Source organism: Athene cunicularia, assembly GCF_003259725.1.
Source record: "Athene cunicularia isolate RWA chromosome 4 unlocalized genomic scaffold, athCun1 chr4_part1, whole genome shotgun sequence".
Lineage (NCBI taxonomy): Eukaryota > Metazoa > Chordata > Aves > Strigiformes > Strigidae > Athene > Athene cunicularia.
The window spans coordinates 42051489-42064622 of NW_020799098.1; the positions used below are offsets into that span (position 1 = coordinate 42051489).

The following is a 13134-nucleotide window of genomic DNA, read 5'->3' on the forward strand; positions in this document are numbered from 1 at the left end:
TGGGTTACAACTGTGAAGAAACAGAATTATAATGCTATTCACTTGTTTAAAATTGTAACTTTCTTAAATATAAACATGCTAAAATATTTTTTTAATGTGTGGGAAACGAATTCAGGTGTAATCAAGAATCATTGGACAAGCTGCAAAAGTTGTAATAGGTTAGAATACGGTTTCCACTTTTAGATGCTTGGCCATAAGATTCATGCTGATTCTTACTCTATTTATGTCCTAGTAAATCTTACTATTTATTTTGTTGCATTGATGCAACTTCAGGAGAGAAATGGAGACACTACCACGCCTCTCTCAGGACCAGCTTCAAAATAAACAGTAGAACTTTGTGGAGAAGAGCAATGAGGTTAAAATTTTTATAAAAGGGCAACTAAAACAGTAAAAAACAATAAATATTTCACTATGGAGCCAAAGGAGTTTGCCCATTTATCTTCAGTTTCAGTTTCAAAACGAAAGGTTACTCTTGCCTCCCCGAATTAGTGGGGTTTTAGGAAAACCTCACTGCAGTCTTGAAAGAAAGACTCCACCCTAGAAAGTAGCAATTTAAAGTCAAATTCTTGTCATTGGCAGTTCTTATTGACAAACTGAAATGCTCTAAAAAAAAAAAAAAAGTCATGCTAATTTGAGGTAGCCCCTCACTCAGTCTTTTGAATTAATCACCTTTGTGTTCCAACATCGGAGTGTGACAAAGTCTCTCCCTGAGTCTAAGTTCTGAATGATGAACATTTTCAATGTTCAGCTATGCAACTATTGCAGATGGTTTATTTGAATATAATTTAAAGTAAATTCTTAAAATAACGCTTAAAATATTCAGTCTGCTTTTTCCATTGCGATACATTTACCTTAGTTGATATTATTTATAATACTGTATAGTAAAATTAGTCTAATATTACAACTTGTTTTTTGCAAATGGGGAAAATTTTAATTATTCTATACTACAATTAGTTATACCATTTCTGCATATTATGACTTTTTCTGGCATTCTTCCCTCATTTCTTAAAGTTCTCCACATCATTTGTGCTTACCTTAAATCAGGAGAGGTATTTCCATAACTGAACTCACCATTCACATGCAGTGTAAATTTCATATTCCTTGTGTTTATCCCAGTAGTCAAATATTCCACAAATCACCTTGACTTTCTTATGTATTTGTATTCCTTTTCTTTTTAAAATATATACGTCCTCTTTCTGTGGTTACCAGTATTTTCCTTAGTCTGATTTTACTGTCTATTCATAGAGCACCTGAAATATCATAGAAATATGTTATAGTCCATCTCCCATCAATATAATTTTCAGCCCTGTCATGGTTTAACCCCAGCTGGCAACTAAGTACCACACAGCCTGAGATGGGGAAGAGAATTGGAAGGGTAAAAGTGACAAAAATCATGGGTTGAGATAAAGACAGCTTAACAGGTGAAGCAGAAGTCATGCACACAAGCAAAGCCAAACAAGGAATTCATTCACCACTTCCCGTAGGCAGGCAGGTGTTACCCATCTCCAGGTATCAATCACACATAACAGGTACTTGGGAAGACAAACACCATCACTCCAAACATCCCCCCTTCCTTCTTATTCCCCCTCGATTTATATGCTGAGTATGATGTCATATGGTGTGGGATGTCCCTTTGGTCAGCTGGAATCAGTGGTCCCAGCTGTGTCCCCTCCCATCTACTTGTGCCCACCCAACCTACTTGCCAGTGGGGTGGTGTGAGAAGCAGAAAAGGCCTTGAGTCTGTGTAAGCACTGCTCAGCAGTAATGAACACATCCTGAATTACCAACGCAGCACAAATCCAGCACAATCCAAAACTTACCCCCATAGAAGATACAATGAAGAAAATTAACTCTACCCCAGCCCAAACCAGCACAATTCCCCAGGATTCCAGTTCTACCTGATCCTGTCAATTAATTTCCTGCATATGATTTACTGGCAATCCTGTCATTTTTTCTTAACATTTGCCTGTTGTACAGGCCTAAATCTAGGTGTCGTTCCTGTGCACTTCTAGCACTCTTCTTTCTCATGATCTCTAATGAAGTCTAGACTTCTATAAACTAAGAGAAAATGGGAGAAATTGTGTCCAAGTCCTGTTAACAGCTACTGTTCAAACAGATAGCTTCATAAAGATACCACAAACAGCATACACTAATTTAAGCCCACATGGACTGAAGGAGTAATCGTATTTTTCTCTGCATTTATCAGCTTTAATTCTCTCCAGATTTTTATCTTATTTCCTCTTTTCCCCATGGGATCACCTTCCCAGTCCATATTCTATTTCTGTACTCACCCTCCACATCCTTTAGTATGGTAAACTCATTTTTCTATTGTATCTTGTACCAAGAACACCTGTCAGTCCTGAGTTACTTGAGCATTATTTTTACTCTTATACTTGATCATATCCACACATTCAGTATACATAATCTTCAGACCCATTTGTCTGAGATCTATCAGGTGAACTTCTCTTAGATGTCACTGAAGGATACCGCATTTTCAACATGTTGTACATGCCAGCATCTTCTGATCTTTCTGATTCCTTTAATTTCTTTTCTTGCTGCCTCAGTTCTTGAAAATGTCTTCCATCTTATATACCTAGCCCACAAAAAAAAAAAAAAAAAAAAAAAAAAAAAAAGTCCTGAAAACTCTTTTAATTAACACATTTCTTGTGTTGGATGACATGTCTGTGAAACCTTCTGCTTAGGTCAGGTTTTTTCCTTTTTGAGCAACAGGAACAATTAACCATCCGTCAACTATGATCAGAGATTTCCCTCAGCAGCAAGTCCTCTGTCCTGCTGTGAAATGCAGACTCTACAAACTCCAACTAAGCTCTGCCATCCTAAAGACTGTCACTTCACTACAGGAAAAGTGACATTCCATCAACATTCAGGACAAGATACCAAAATGCTATCTTTTTAGGGGTGTTTTTTTCCCCTCAAGGCAGGCTTTTCCCTTTATTTAGTCTGTTAACTATCAGATCCCACCAGTCTATGATCAAAGCCAGGAATTCTGTTTACTGTCACATGAACTACACTGAGCTTGACAGAAGACTTTCAGAATCTGACGGGCTCTGCAATGAGAAGTATTACAAACTGCAACCAGAAAAATCTAACAAAGCACTAGGCAAACAACAAGAATAAAAAACATATAAGACTTTGTCTGAATGATACGAAACAGCTCACTCTTACTGTTAGATTACTTCATCTTTGATTTCGTCATGTATGGTGTTTGTGGGTAACACTGGAAGATACCCTGTGCAGCTTGGTGACTTCAATCTGTAAGAGTGCTTCAGTCAACGATTCAGCTGGTGCAGGATGGTCCACTTACTGGCAGGCTAGCTGGCCACTTAAGATGTCTATTCATGGGCTGAATGTGTAGCTGATTCTTCTTTTTTCCATGTTTATAAATTGAATGTTTGTCAGTCATGTGGCAGTTTTTTGTCTGAGAGTCCAGGGAGTAAGTGCTCTGTGACAGGTATTCATTTTTATCTCTTTAAATAAAGAGACCAGAAACAAAATGAAATCACAAAAACTGTATCTCTCAAATTATAAGACTGAAGTTTCAACTTTTATCTCTATATCAGATGATTTAAAGAAAAAACCTTAACTGCTTCCTAAAATTGCTCACACGCCTCTTCTTGATAGCTGATGCCATTATAAACTTTAGTAAAAATGCAGGGGAAGCAAAATGAAGGTGATGCTTTTATTGCTCTTAACACACCACCACAGTACAAGTCATTATTTGGTCTACAAACCTCCAGTCAAGTGCAATCTCTTAAAACATATTATTCTGAAGAATTTATATGGCCCCTAGACTTTTAATTCAGCTGAATTAATAAACAAGACTGTACAAAACCCAATTATGATTGGAAAAAAAGAAAAAAAAAAAAAAAAGCATTAATTATTCCCTCACTGAACTCTATGGGTTTTATTATTAATTTCAGCTGAAGCAGGATCACACAGAAAGGAAAAGTCTTGTCACTTTGGTCATGAGACAAAGTAGAAAAATAGTCACAAATCTGAACAGCTATTGCTCTAATATTTTATAAGTCATTATTCAGTGCCACTTATGCCTTATCATATGCCAGAAACAGTTTCAAGGCTGCTTTCTCAGGGCAGCCCAACTGTTAGCCAATGCTGACATAGTTTTACTGTTCCTCATAGTTATATATTTTTACGTGGAGTGACAGAGAGCTTTTTAAGCATGCTCTCTCAGTTGTACTGAGTTGAAGTTACTTTTTCCAGAGAAAATATATAAAACTAGAAATGTGTTTCTAAGGCCAGAAGTCCCCTCAGTGTTTTGGAGAAGACTAGAGGAAGAAGCAGCTGCATGATAGCCGTCATAATGCATTTAGCAGAGCAGGTAATGATGACAACTTTCCAAGTGCTGTCAGATAGAGAAACAGTCATCGTCAATAGGCATGCAAGGAAGAAACATAATTACAAGATAAAAAAGTGCTCGGTATCATCAAAGAGATTTAGGTGAAACTCATGGGAGACCACATTGGAAAAGATGCAGGAAACTGGGCTGATGAAGGGAAAGAGAAGGGGATGTACTTGCCGATAAAGTAGAAGGATAAAAGGACTGGAGTTTTACTGAGGAATACCATAAGACCAGAGAGTTAAAATTAAAGCTAATGGGAAACAAAGAACTATACAAAGAGCACTTTCAGTTCAGTACAGGTTTGCTTTAAGTGGTGCAATTTTAAAAAGGCCCAAGACATTGAGTATAAAGACGGATAATGTTGCTTCTCATCTTGAAAAGATGCTATCACCAAGTCATGGTGCTGATGTTGATCAAGAAAATGCTATGATACAAGTTTTACAGCTTTTCACAGATGCTCTCCCTTATTTCCCTCCAGCTGTTAAAGTCTTTTCCTTAGGTTTTATGCCTTTTGGTATTTCAATTGTACTTTAATATATTAAAAAGTTTTATCTACCTTACTAAAAGTCTTGCAGCTTTTGAGGTATCCATGTAATAGACTCTATGGATTCTTACCGGGAAAGAAGCCACAGCTGGATCTGTTCTGGTAAGACAAGTAGGTTTAGAGGTTGAGTTCAGAGGTTTGACTCACAGCTGGCTGATTTAGATAGGTTTCCAGCCCAGAAATAAGTGGGCTGGAAATTGCTTGCTTGACAGTTTAAAACTCCATGAATGGAGAGTGATTGTAGGGGCTATAAATAAAGAGGGATGCTCCTTTAGCAATTTTGTGAGGGCATTTGTGCTGATGTGAAGGAGAGCAGAAAGTCTCTTTATTCTGTTCTTCAGTAGCAGTGAACAAGAGACCATGCCAGTGTGACGGTCAGTCACTTCTAGTCCTGGCTGGCAGAAGGCATCACCAAACTATACCACAAACATGAAGACAGAACATAGCTGGATAAACCTTTAAATACATACATACAGTTTCTTTGATACTCATTCAGTTAGCTGGCTTTAAAAAGTCAGTATTTGAAATGTTAATGAAGCACAAACTATCCAACATAGAAAAAGTATTTTGTAACCAAGCTCCAGAGACAACATGATTTTGTGGCACTCACTGTGTCTTTCTTTAACTAGAAATAATATTGCTCTCTTTGTTATAATCTTACAGTCACATATAATTCTGTTAATGCTGAGAACCAGATGACCACATCCCTCCTGAAAGTATAAAGTTGTCCTCACCTTAATAATCTTTTATTCTTTAGCCTGCTCTGGCATAATCAGTGTCGTGTTTGTCCATTGTCAGAAAAACCTGATGTTGCAAATTCTGTGCAAATGACCATTGCCTGTGGTATTCAGCCTGTGTTCATAGGTCTTCTGGAAGAGATGACCTGGGATGATTCACATATACTGCTTCTAGTTGCAGTAGCACTGGTTGGCTCTCTGTCTTTCCCATAGACAGTCAGAGGCACAACCTAAGAATCACCCAGCAAGATGGGGCTAACAGTGGGATAGTGCTGATTCTCTATATTAGTTAAAGACAGAGCTGTATGTGATTCAAGATAAGCCTTCAATTTTACTGCATCTTCTGTAAAGAAAGGGGGATTAATTAACGATCTTTTAGTTAGAATTAAAAATACAATTATTTTATTAAAATTACAAGTATTTTCTAAGCATAGCAATAAGAATGGAAATTAACATAATGGAAAGTCATTTAACACATTAAAATAATAACAAAAATAAGATCTCTACAAGTAAAGAGACAGATAGTAAAAATCGGTTATAATGAAAGTCAAATGAAAACATAATTGAGTTTCAGGAAGTCTGAATGTGACTTATTACAGGAAGTTTGTTTGACATTGGAACACGTGTATCCATTTAACAATCAGCATCCATAATGCACACAGCCATTTAAGTTCTATCATAAGAGTTTAAGAAAAGTATCACGTTCCTAATTTAAAATTAGTTAAACTATGTAGAGAGCCTTCATTTTGCAGTTTTACTTTCAGAACCGGCTGTAAAAAAAAAATCTGGCAAAGGTTTCCTGATTTTCAGAGATGTGTTCAGCCTCAGGGGATGGCTTTGTAAAATGTCAACTGCTGGAAATGCGATAAACCCAAGATAAGGATTTACATTAAGAAAAGGAGGATGGAATATTTAGAGATCATTGATGGATAAGCTAACAATGGATATAGACAAAACCAAGTTATATGTATCTGTGCTGAAGGATCTTTTAATTCACAATTATTTTTATTTTTTTTCCATCTGACAGAAAAAACTCCATACTTATTTGAAGAGCAGCATATTTTTTTTTGTTACAAAGTCATAAAATATTTTTTTAAAACGGAGAATTGAAAAGCTACATTTTTGCTATTTTAAAGAAACATTGCATTCTTCCTTTCCCACAAAGCTTTCCTGCATCAGCAGGGCACAACTTTAAGATTACATGTGTTCTGCCTTGCACTCAGGATAAAATTTTTCAGGAAGAATACATGCCGGTGTCCTTCCTCTTCATATATAAAACCACTGCAGTTTCATAATATACTGACATTACATCTGGCATAACAACCATAACTACCTTCCCACAGAACATCTGACCAGAGAGAGGTATACCAGCAGAGTAAAAAAAAAAAAAAAAAAAAAAAAAAAAAAAAAAAAAAAGAGGCATAAAAACTTCCCTGCCAGAAAAGATTAAGAAATTGTTTTTCTGCTATGTGTAATTCAAAGTATGCCAATGTGCACAGTCCATTTAGAGAACATAATTCAGGATGACAAATGCCATAACATACATGAAGTTAAAAAAGAAAAAAAAAAAGAAGATACAGAATTGCTATTTAAGTAGATGAGTTAATTCAAGTTGAAAATACCTTCTTGAAAAATGGGATGTCAAATCTGACAAACAGATTTATGACAAACACATGTAGTAAAGAATGGTTTTTTTCAGGTTTTGTTTAAACATGAACACTCTGGTGGAACTGGATAAAAATGGAATTGGCCAGAAAGACAGAAATTTGAGAAGCTCATCAACTACAGTAATCTGTCATTGCAGAAGTACATAAATCTTCTTTTCTATATAAAAAATAATTATATATTGGTTTCTTTACTGTAAACATTTGTCATGGATGCTATTATTACATTGTTACAGTGATAGCAATATCACTACTGAAGAATGAATTCCTAAACCCAGAGCTATTAGTGATCTGATTTTATAACACTCAGCAGAATAAAAGAGCAAGTATTACATAAGAGATGCCAATCCTTTTCTTCTTGAATGCCAAAATACAATGATGACATAACTGAATAAAGCAAGCAAAAGGATAATACATGGTTAATTTTAAAGCTTTTCTAGTCTGGAAGGTAATAGAACATTTAATTTTAAGAAAAAAAGCAGATTTTGTGATAAAAGTAACTGTCACACATGAACTCTCTGATGTATGCGATCTGAATTTCAGAGCCAGGAATGTGATAGCTCTTGGGTGAAAATGTGCATTTGTCCTTTTTCCAGGTCAGGTCTTCATCTAAAGATTACTTAAAATCATGAGTATACAAGCATAGTTCTAAAGCATCTGTGCACAAGGATAATTCTGTTGTTTTCTAAGGGCAATGAATACAGTTACTTGTGCACATTAGTGCTTCCAGAATCTGTAATTCTGGATAGTTGAGGGTATTTCCCCCTTTCTGCCCTCTTAAAGGATTTTTAAACTCCATTCAACCTGGACCTTGGCCACTCAAATTCAAAACTGATTCTCAAAACCTTCAGGCATTAAACTTTCTGTGGTAAAGCAGTTTCTGCCACTTCAGATGGACAGATACAAGACACTGATCTCAAGTGCTGAACAGCAAGGTACCAAGTTTATGCACAAAAGTCAGAAGCCTCAGAGGAACGCTGCTTGCTTATCTGTTCTCCATCTGTTAGAGTTTTCATACAGCACGTGGAAGACCAGCATTTAGTTCTGTTTTCCCAGTGGTGAAGTACAAACCCATATTACTCATTTTTTGAAAAAGAGATTTAAATACTTCTCTATAACAGGATATTGAAGCTCAGACAGACACTCAGACTAAATTCCACTTAAATCCTACTAGAGTATCTCAGTACTTTTAAGTTTCTTCTAATACATACTGAAGATGTAACCCTTCATTTCCTAATGTAGTGATGCATTAATGTAAAGATTTTCATTTATTGCTATGAAGTCAGCTTGATTTCATAGTTAATATCAGTTCATGATAAATATGACTGTCTTTTAAATAGATGTTTATACCTTTGTGACATGTTTCAAGTTTGACTCACATAACAAAAAGCTCCTTAGAACATCCACAGCGTAACTGTCACAAATAAGCAACTATTTAATGAGTTCGTACTAGTTCTTCTTACAAGTCAATAAATTTATACTGAACACAGTTTGATTACTTGATGAATAAAAGTGATTCTCAGTGTGCATAAAGATATTCAGTTCAGATCTATGGCTTAATTTTACTACCCTTGCTAGCACTAAGCTGTTCTTTATCCTGTAAGTGTTCTTCCTGGACGTTATTCATACCTTCGTGTTCACATCTGAAGGTACAACTGACTTTACATAAGCTCTACATAATGGTTCATAAACAGAATGATCTATTTACTCCATATCCTGAAAGCTCTATGAAGAAACCTATTCATTGAAAGCAGAAAATAGACACAGCCTTGGTGGTTTTAGATTTTATATAATTTTACAAATACGTAGAGTAATAAAAGTTCTAGTCTTTCAATCTGTATTGCCAAGAACTACAAAAGGTTATGGGAGATGCAATAGTCTATGAAAAGTTGATGGAAAGGAAGATTCCTGAAAGCTTTAAAAAAAAAACCCCAAAACTGTACTGAGAGGAAATACAGAGAGATAGATGAGAAAATATTACAACCCAGTTTAGCACCAAATTTCTTTCTTTTAAGCCCCAGGAAAAGATACACTATTCTATAAGCAATTTTTACAAACTCCATTCCAATGAATACAAAACTGGAAAGATAAGTAGGAAATTGCCTGTATGTTTTCACACCAAAAATAAACATAGAAAGCATATAAAATCTCACTGGTAGAATCAAGCTATCTAAATACATTGAAGACAACTTGATGTTAGAGTATGATCCAGCAAACTCAGCTAACTATAACACATTATTCAATTAATACATCAAATATTTGTTGAAGGTTTTTGTTTTTATTGAAGCGGCTTGAAATAAAATAGTAATTCTTCAGGAAAAGATATTTTTATATTGGAACTTAGTTTTAAGTTAAAATAAAATATTAACAAATAAAATAATGTGCTGATAAAAATTTCTCTTTAAGCCCAAGTCCTTTTACATATTTAATTATGCATTTATATAATTTTATATGTTTATATATATTTAAAAATATAATTTTGGCCCCACAAATGAAAATATGCAAAAGCAGTATTTAATGACTAAATCAACAGGTTAAATTTTACCAGCATCCAGCTAGATGATTTGAGTCCTTGCACATTTGTTATTTTCTCATAATATCCTTCCCAGAATTCAGTCAGTTCCCATATGTATTCATTGAGTTTTGATGTATTTGATATGTCAGTGATTCCTCCCTTACAGTGAAATGAAAACAGAATTTTTTAACTTTTTGAATTTTGTCCTATTCTTCTTGGCAGAAATATACACGAGATAATTATTTCAAAGGCTTGAAAGTATTTTTCACTCTTAGCTCCTAGATACATATGAAGTGAATCCTTTATCACTGCACTCCATCAGCTTCAAGACAGTGCCTATTTCAGACTGCCTCACAAAACATCACATTTAGAAGTGTAAGATTTATAGGCGTGAACCTGAAAATATTCTCTTCCTTTCCCCCAAGGTGCACAGGGTCTTCACTCAAGATTCAGTCCTAGTATAAATAATTGCACAACTGTTTACCAGTACTTTATGACTTTGAGTATAGGAAAGACATGTGTCTATTCCTTGTTCCAATAGGGTTGGGAGAAATTTCTGCTCCAAACAAGCCTCTAAAAGCTCTGTTATGAAGCAAATCATGCTGCCTCATATGTCCTCCACAGCAATGGCAATTATCCACAAATTGGATCTCCGGCTGTGTTTTACAAGACTTCCAATTTTGTTATACAACTTCTTAATTATGTCCTTGGAGATAGGGAGTGTGCATTACACAAAAGCCATATTGTCTTCAGTTCCACTGAAAACCAGGGGAAAACCAAATTTTTCACATGACACATCACTCCTATGCTCTCAAATGCTGCTTTTTACATCTGGATTTTATAACTTTGTATTTTTTCCATTTTCACAGCTGACCTTTTTGTGTATAACTGTAGTGAAAACCATGTCTCTTATGGCAGTCATTAAAGGGGGGGGGGAGTGTTTGTCTTGAGATGGCTTTCTTAGCACAACCTGAAAGCTTGTCTCTGTGGCTGGGAGAGTTTGCTGTCACCCCCAGTTTTTCCATGGCATGACTCTGCATTTGACTATCAGCTGTGCTAATCCCAGCTACTCTGGTCAACCAGGTGAGAGTTCACAACAAGGAATTCAGAAGCAGCAGCTTCTTAAACCACCTCTCAACTATGATTACTGCTAGTCCATTTAAAGCCAGCAGGACATACCAGCTTCAGAAGCTAGTTCAGCTGTTCAGTTCAATGTTGTCCCTGAAATATAGCAAAAATTTTGCATAGTCAGACACACATTTCAGCACATGGTTGGTTACAGTACAAAGCCCTGATCCCCATCAGCTGCACGCTGTTCTGTGAGGCTTAACTTCAGCCTAAATCTGCAAGCATGGTTACTTTGCAGATGTGTGGTGCATTGAAATGTTGTTGTAGGTTATGAACAATTACATGCTTTCAGAAAAAAAGCATAATATGATCTTAATATTAAGAAATCACTTATTAGCTTCCTGAATTTTAGCTTAACTTTTGAATTAAATTTTAAGTTTATTTTCTATTAATTTAGTTTCACTTGAAAACATCACATAAAAAATGAGCAACTTCTTATTTAGCTCTCTCTCATACTTTAGCCAGTTAGATAAAATTTATAACACGACAGCATCCATATCATTCTGATCAGTTAAGCCCAGCCTCAACAGGTCCAGACCTCTTCTGAATGCCTGTGGCACACAGAAGTTGTAAATGTTTCTATTTCTTTGACTTTTCTGTTCTGTTTAATTCAGAACAGAATTGTGTTTTAGTTTTGTATAGCATGAAATCAAGTGTTTATTCCTTTTCATGCCATGGGTGTGACACGAGGTACTTCTGTGGGCACATGTATGAGTCAAAGGCATGTTGGACTGTCTTTTGGAGACCTGTGAAGGTCAGAGGGAAAGAGCCCTTGCAGCAGGCTGTTTGTTATATTCATCTCCCATATTGGGAAAGATCTCTAGTGAACCGTTACTAGACCAACACCTGGATTTTGCCCTGGAGGAAACCTGTTGCTTCAGTCTAAAAAGAGGCCCAGGAACAAAGCAACGCTTGTTTAACAGAACTGAGATTCATCTGTGAGCCAAGGTTTTGGATGATGTAGACCTTTGAATTAACATTTCTTTGGCTGCTTAACAGAGCTGGATGATGTTTTAAAAAATAAGATATGACATTGTAGGTAATGCAGAGCTTTCAAAAATAAGCAGTGGTTGCCTTCAAACTGCTTGTTTTTCTAGAATAATAAACAACTGACAATTTAAAATGTTTGATTCTTTATGCTTTTTTAGAAAGCTTGATCTAAATTTATTGCATCTATAAGATTTGGACTAAAATATAACCTGTTACAAGAATAAGTACTAATGTCCATGAATTAAAAGAACACCTAATTCTAGTAAAACTAAAAATCTTATTTAAAATATTTCTTACTGCTTCCATTGACATCCAACTATTCTCCTTCAATCTACGTTTACGGTTATTTATGTTCCTTATCTGTTTCTGTTCATATCTTACTAAAAAATAAATTTTGTTGTACAAATAGTACCACACCACTGAAACAATAGCTGAATAGTGTTTAGCAGTTTTGCCAGAAGATTAATAGGGTAAAAGGAGACTAAATAATGTTTTCTTAAAAGGAGTGATTAATTTCTCATGATTTCTTCATTTTTTTCCTCTCTGCTGTACAAAGTATGCTGAAATGTGATCTAAAAATGGCAATCCTAGCTACGCTTTTCAGTCTCTGAAAACCTCTATTTAAACATCTAGTTATGGATTAATCTTTTACATAACAAAAGGAAGACAATATGAAAAGTATTCATTGTCTATATGCAAACCTCTATAATTTTTTATGTGTTAACCAGATATCTGTCAAATTATTCGAGTATGATGTTCACAAAACCCCTTAAGATCTAACCTAAGTGAGTTATGTGTCAAAAGTTATAAATGAGTTATAATTCAAACTGTAAATCTCACTGGGATTTGACAAGTGCATCTACAGGATATAACTATATTAAAGTGGACTCAGAACTTCTTTTCCAAACATCTTTCTGTATACATCTATAGACTGAAATAATCTAAAATAATAAATTAAAAAAAATTATCTTCCACTGTAGTTTTAACTCCAGATGTAAAACACTGTCAAAATTTTTTAAAATATTTATGCTGGAAAGGGAAACATGCAACATACAAATGAACACATCTCCTCCCTTTTATATAGCATACATAACTGAAATTACATCCCTGATTCTTCACAATATTTACACCTTTGCTGAACAGATGGAAAACTCTACAGAAACAGGACTTTTTTA

The 13134-nt window shown here is 35.2% G+C and overlaps 1 long non-coding RNA gene across 1 annotated transcript in view; it reads left to right on the forward strand.

Annotated features, from left to right (window-relative positions):
• Positions 1 to 13134, forward strand: part of LOC113479429 — a 40954-nt gene that overhangs the window by 11479 nt on the left and 16341 nt on the right. The window lies entirely within an intron of this gene.